Genomic DNA, 7,784 nt, shown 5'->3' with positions numbered 1-7,784 from the left:
ACACACACACACACACACGACTACACACACTCACAGTTATCTAGTGCTAGTTATAGATTTCGGAGGAAATCCTTTTTTCCTATAATCGCTACACAGTGAGCTATAGAGCTCGACAGATACATCTGTTCACAAATTTTATCAGCTGATATTGGCCTATCAAAGGCGTATCGGTATCATTGTATGCTGTCCACATTATCAACATGGTCTCACAGGAATCCGTGAAATAGCCACGGATTTGCTTTAACTCAAAATCCGTGGAATAGCCACGGAATCACTCAAATTTCCATGACACTGACACGGATTTCGCTACAATGCAAGTTAATGACAGTCATATCCCGTGGCTATTCCAACATACAAAGTGATTATGTACATTCACTGAGTGAATATTTAGAAAATAAAACATATATTTCTCGCTAGAAATGTGATCAAAATCCATTTTTATGCAGAAACTAAATAATATATATATATATATAATCAAAATATTGATTATTTCACTAAAAAATCAGTGCACAATCCAGATAAAAAAGGGTATATTTTCATTCCAGCTCAAAAAAAAAATACTATATCAACCATGGGGTTACAAAGGGGCGTAAAGTTGCCGGTAAATTGCCAGAAACTTTCCATGGAAAGTTAAGCTGAGGAATTTTGGAAATATTTTGAAATCGGAAACTTTACATGGAAATTATGGTGATTTATGAGAATGAATAGGAATTTATGGGAATTAACTGGAAATTTGGGATAATTTAAACGACCTGTATCTTATCCAAACAATAATATCAACATTCTGTTTTGTCTAATAATAATAATAATAATAATAATAATAAATGGAAATGGAAAGTTTCCAACTTTGAAAAATCCCAGCAGCTGTCTTAAAAACCCCATATTGGCCAGGCTCTAGAGCTTATTGAGCAGAACAGGGCCTGATGCAGGCTGATTTGGTTGGGTGCAGTCCTGTGTGACTGCCGTCTATCCCACAGAGAGCACAGGCAGCGCTATACCACCTGCTTATTGATCAGCTAACAGATAGAGCTAAACATCTGACACCAAAGGCGGAGCTGCCTGTCTACCTTCTCTCAATGCCGATCAAAGTGTTGGTGTGTATCAGAGATAACATTAAACAACCGGTGACAAAAAAAATGAAAAAACACATCATACATACATACATTTTCCTTCATTGTTCTACCTTTATCTCTCCTCTTCCTCTGTCTCTAAAGACTACCCATCATCAGCGCATTGTCCTTCAAACCAGAGCAGGCAGGAAGCATAATGGAAACCATGACAACAAGACAGCGAACAGACAGCAGTGCTTAAGCTCAGCGAGGATGGATGGATAGATGAGAGGACTACTGAAGGGGAAGTGAACTGAGAAGATATGCGGGAGAACAAGAATAAGGATTCTTAACGCTGGTTTTCAACACCCTCCCCCCATATAGTACATGCATGTTGGAATAAGACACACACACACACACACACACACAGGAACTTAATTTTCTTGGCAGATCTGCATGACTTTGAGACATAATGTGAGTCTGTGCTTTGGTTTAGTATAAGGCCTCTGTAGGTTTTTCTTTACAATTTCCAAGTCTCAGCTATCAAAGTTCTTCATTCAACATTCAGCTGGACTGAAACCAGCAGAAAGCGTGCCGTTATTCCCAGTCAACTTGGCATGGAGTCTTTTTTATGAACCTTAGCTAACAGCATGTGTCTGGCATTAAGGTTTCCTCAGATGTTAACGCTGGTTTCCTCTCGGCAGTAAGCCGGAATTATAATGTCACATTTAAAACAAACGTCACAGAAACAAACATACAAGGATTAATGTGAAATTATTGTAATTTATTCCAGGCTTAATCCCTCATAATATCCCTGGTAAGTAGCTGTAAGCAGACACACACACACACACACACACACACACACACACACACACACAGATGTCTAGCATGAGTCCCTTTCCCTGAGTTACCATCACCAGGAATAGTCAGACTATTACTTTCTTGTTTATATATGTTCTAAAAATAATAATTTGTAGCATGTTAAGCCTAATAAACTATAACTTATAGCAGTATATAAGCCAAATAAAAATGTAACTTGTATTATTTGGAGTTTCAATCAACTTCAACAGACTTGCAGCCTCATAAATGTTATCCTTGTTTTAACCTAATAAACAATACCATGTTGCATCTTAATAACTTGTTAGATTTTTCAGCTTAATAAACAAAAACTTGTAGCATAATTTAGTTTAATAAATAATAACTTGTAGCAACTTCTTATATGGTTCATCTTAATTGACAATAACTAGTGTATTTTTTTAGCCTGATAAAGGTCTTTTAGCATGTTTAGTTAAATAAACAATAACTTGTAGAATGTCTTTGCATAATAAACTAACTTGTATCTGATTTGGCTTCATAAACAACAGCTTTTCGCATAATAGCCCACAAAATAACTAGCACGTTGCACGTTTTAATTGAATAAACAATAAACGTGTTCTTAGCCTGATAAAGCTATATCTTGTGGGACGTTTGAGACCAATTAATGTTAACATTTCTTGCATGTTTTATCTATCGTAATAAAATAGTTAACTGCAGCTTGTATGACATTTGAGCCTTACACATTGTAACTTGAAGGATGTTTAACTGCCCTGATAAGCGAGACATTGTAGTATTTTCTCACCAAATCATTTTCAAACTCATTGAGTTATTATCCTTTGAGCAATTTGCTTCGTAAATATCAAAAAAAAAAATCTTTAAAAGCACTTCAAGTAAAGCTTTAATCTCACCTGGGGTTAGTTTGTCCAAGTCACAGTGGGATCATTGTTGCACGAATGTTTTTCAGCGACTTTTTCCTAAGTATCCTCAGCAAATTATTATAATTATAGGCGTTATTAACGTCTTACTCAGTGGCTTTACATTTAGCAATTTATTTATAGTTTAGCACCACAGTCACTGCAAACTAAAGACAATAAGTCCTTTAAGAGATCTTAATGATTTGCACGTGATCAACATGCTTTTTTAAAAAAAAAAAATCAAGCTTTATTTAAACATGTTTTCATAACAGATCAGTGATATTATACATAAACATAATTTAGCCATCGTAAAGATAGTTGCATTTTTTTACTCAGTATCTTAAAATAAATATACATATTGACATATACAAACATACACACACATATATATCAACGCAATCCCACATACAATAAATGGAATACAAATAAGGTGCAGGAGCACTAGTAAATAATACAGAAATAATAAACAAACAAGTAAAAGAAAAAAAGAAAAAAAAATAGTTTCTATGTGAAAGTGCTAACAATGAGGATTGTCTTGGATAGAGACATTGCTTTTAATTTTTTGAGCTATATAATCTGATTATATACAAGAGAAAGCTGACAAATCTACATCTAACACTTGGCAATTCACACCAAAACACAAGTGATTTGAGGAAAAATATGTATTTTTGACTTTGGGGTGAGTTGTGATCAGAATAGGGCGTCTAAGGCTCATGGCTGCTAAAAAGCTTTGTCCATTTCTGTAGTGAAGAAAATAATAGATGTCATACATCCATGTATACAAATGTATTTATTGTCAGTAAACAGCAGTGGCAAACAGAACGCTCAACCTTTAGACTCTGTAGACAGATTTTTGGTGGAAAAACAATATCTCAAACACATTTCATCATATTGTAAAAGCTTTTAATACGGGAAGAAAGTATTTCTTTAACTGTATACAATGGCAGAGGTTATTAAGAATACAATTATTTTAATCAAACTGCTTCATAAGTTAATGAAGAGGTGTGGATAACTTCAGTGTTAAAGGTGCTTTTTTCAGAAGTGGGAGCTATTAAAACACACACAAACACACACACACACACACACACACACACACACACACACACACTGCAAAAAAAGGGTGTCTAAAAACAATATGAAAACACTAAATCTGAGGGAAATTATCTTGCTGCATGGAAATAAGCATGTTGAACACTTAAAATAAGAAATTAACTCTCAAAACAAGACAAATTATCTAACACTTCTTTTTTTTTATCTTGGTAAGAACCAAATAATTTGCAGTGCACACACACACACACACACACACACACACACACACACACACACACACACACACTATGCTCGTCTAGTTGTACAGTACTTTTGGTCTGGATGTCCAACCAGGTCCGTCACAGTTTGTTGAATTTCGCTGACACTGACGGTGTTTTGGTGTGGATTCTTCTCTCCCATGTTGTCTTGTTGGATTCACAGGGATCACAGAGGAGGAGAGAGGAGGAATATAATGCACTGCTGCACTGACGGACACAGCGAGGGGGAAAACAGGGGGTAAAAAAAGGTCTGTGTTGGCTTTTTTTGTTTTGTTTGCGTCAGTTGAACACAATAGTCAAATCATAGTAGCCAACCAAATCATTAAAGCGATTTAAAAACAATTGTAATCAGTGGCAAATAGAAGTCACAACACAAAAAATGTATTTAAAATGTAATAATAAGATTTAATTGTCATCAACACTGTCTTATCATAAAATAAACATACATGCAGTAGACATAAAGCACTAAGCAGCATTTCACAAAAGTCAACCATCTTTAATCTGACTTGTCACCACCTGTCCTTAAGAAAACAGCACTGTTCCTTTTTCTCATCGGCCCATAAAAAGAACTTGTTCACTATCTTAATACGCTTACCCTGAGTTGTGACTTGATGTATGCGCTCAAACACTGGAAGCTACCGGTGTCAAAGCAGCTGAGGAAGACTGATTTAAACCATTTCATCTCATCTCATTTCCACATCCTCTAGTCCCCCTCTGCTTCTGCAATCTTCCTCCCCTCTTTCCCTTCATTAGATTGCACCCTCTCCTTGTTGAAAGACGGGGAAGAACGCTGGTTATTCAAATTCAAATCAACACTGACAGAGAAGCAGATGTAAAAAGAGAGAGAGGGGTAAAGGGAGCTACAAAGCTTGTACCTGACGTTGTTAGTATTAATGTGATTCCACTGCGAGGGTTGGGATCGATGCAGTCAGATGAGGGACTGTGTTAACATCCTAATCTCTAATAGCATCAGAGCAGCCAGACTATAAAAACCTCTACCAGTTCAACCATGAACACACACACACACACACAAGCGCAGATCGAGATGATAAGACAGACAAGGAAGACACGAGGAGCCATTAGAGGAAGACCTGTATTGTGTGTTGAAGGAGAACACCCAGATAGCCTCAATGACCCCAAGCCAGCCAGACAGTTCCTTCACTGCACTTCACTCAGCAGACAGCACAGCTATAAGGAAAACCTCTGACTAAAATATATCAGATTTATAAAGTCTATTTTAAATAGAAAACGGAGACCATTATCCATCCATCTCAGGGGCCCAAAAGAGTCAGAGGCGCCTTGTTTTTCACCTTTGAAATGTCAGATGAAATGACAACACAGCACTATAAAGAGATGCATAACAAGCAAGAAAAAAGGCACAAATTTACTACAAAGAGATACAAAATAGAGAAAACATTAATTATGACTACAAAGAGACACAAACCAATAAAAAAGACAAACAGAAATACAAAACAGCCACAGATATACAAAGCAATAAATGATGAAAAATAACCACAAAGAGATAAAAAAAAAACAACAACACAAAAACATGTGTATAATCCACATAAGTCCACAGAGAAACATAAAACGACCACAAAGAGACATAGAACAACCAAAAAGACACGAAATGTTCACAAAACACAAAATTCAAAACAATGAAAAGGTGAATGATGAATACAAAAATGCACAAAATGACCACAAAGAGAAACAAACCAAGAAAAAAGATGTGAAATGATTACAGAGAAATGACTACACAGAGACACAGAGACACAAAATGTCCACAAAGAGATTAAAAACAATGAAAGGATCAATAATGACCACAAAGAAACACAAAATGGCCAAAAGAAGACATAAAACAACCAAAAAGACACAAAATGTTCACAAAACACAAAATACAAAACAATGAAAAGGTGAATAATGAATACAAAAATGCACACAATGACTACACAAAGACACAGAGACACAAAATTAACACAAAAACACCCAAAACAACTACACATAGACACAAAACGACCAAAAAAGACAAAATTAACACAAAAACACCCAAAACAACTACACGTAGACACAAAACAACCAAAAAAGACACAAAATTAACACAAAAACACCCAAAACAACTACACGTAGACACAAAACAACCAAAAAAGACACAAAATTAACACAAAAACACCCAAAACAACTACACATAGACACAAAACAACCAAAAAAGACAAAATTAACACAAAAACACCCAAAACAACTACATGTAGACACAAAACAACCAAAAAAGACACAAAATTAACACAAAAACACCCAAAACAACTACACGTAGACACAAAACAACCAAAAAAGACACAAAATTAACACAAAAACACCCAAAACAACTACATATAGACACAAAACGACCAAAAAAGACACAAAATTAACACAAAAACACCCAAAACAACTACACATAGACACAAAACGACCAAAAAAGACAAAATTAACACAAAAACACCCAAAACAACTACACGTAGACACAAAACAACCAAAAAAGACACAAAATTAACACAAAAACACCCAAAACAACTACACGTAGACACAAAACAACCAAAAAAGACACAAAATTAACACAAAAACACCCAAAACAACTACATATAGACACAAAACGACCAAAAAAGACACAAAATTAACACAAAAACACCCAAAACAACTACACATAGACACAAAACGACCAAAAAAGACAAAATTAACACAAAAACACCCAAAACAACTACACATAGACACAAAACGACCAAAAAAGACACAAAATTAACACAAAAACACCCAAAACAACTACACGTAGACAAAAAACAACCAAAAAAAGACACAAAGTGACTACACAGCAACAAAAAATGCCACACTGAGACACAGAATGACCAAAAATGAATACACAGAGATATGTAAAACAACAAACAGGCTGAGCAACAACAAAATCTGTGTTCTTCTGTGTGAGGCCTTCTGCATGTCTGTACCCGGGGGTCTGCTGTCTCATAACCCACCCATGACAAAGTTGCACTAAGCAAGGTTTTATCAGCTTACTTAGATAACACAACAGACTGTACCAGAGAAGAACAGCCCCAGCCTTCCTGAGCACCACAGTTTTGCCCTATTTGCTAAAAATACAATTTTGGTGGCAGGTTTGTTCAGCACAGGGAAATCTTCTCAGTGCACAGAAAGTGACAAATGGAAACTTAGGAGCAAAATATAGATGCTCCAAGCAGAAAAGGATGCACCTAACAGTCAGTGACAGATGGTAATTTAGGGCAGTTATTTTCCATTTGTACAATAAAGAGTAAAATAAATTAAAAAGAAAGAAAGAAAGAACAATAAGAGAGTTTACATGTAATGTTCTAAATGATTAGAAACACTGACATAGCAATATAGTGTAAGATTAAACTGCAGCTAAGGCTACCTCTGCCCAACACTCATGCTACATCAGCTAAAAGAGCTTTCCCATTGTCCTCTGGCCTGCATGAAAAGCTCTTTGCTAATCAAAGTTAGACAAAAGGCATCTCTATTTTTTCCATGGACCCCATTGCTTCAAAACATTCCAAATCTAATTTTACTCATTAGTAATCCTCTGGAGTAGCTCCGTCTCATACTGCAGACACAACCTCGGAGACTTGCATGTGTGCATGTGTGAGACAGCATCTTTAATTACCCAGGTAACACAGCCAGATGCTCCATCACTCTGGCAATGG

This window comes from Centropristis striata, chromosome 9, assembly GCF_030273125.1.
Source record: "Centropristis striata isolate RG_2023a ecotype Rhode Island chromosome 9, C.striata_1.0, whole genome shotgun sequence".
Lineage (NCBI taxonomy): Eukaryota > Metazoa > Chordata > Actinopteri > Perciformes > Serranidae > Centropristis > Centropristis striata.
The sequence above is the reverse complement of the archived record's forward strand: the minus strand, read 5'-3'. Positions refer to the sequence as shown.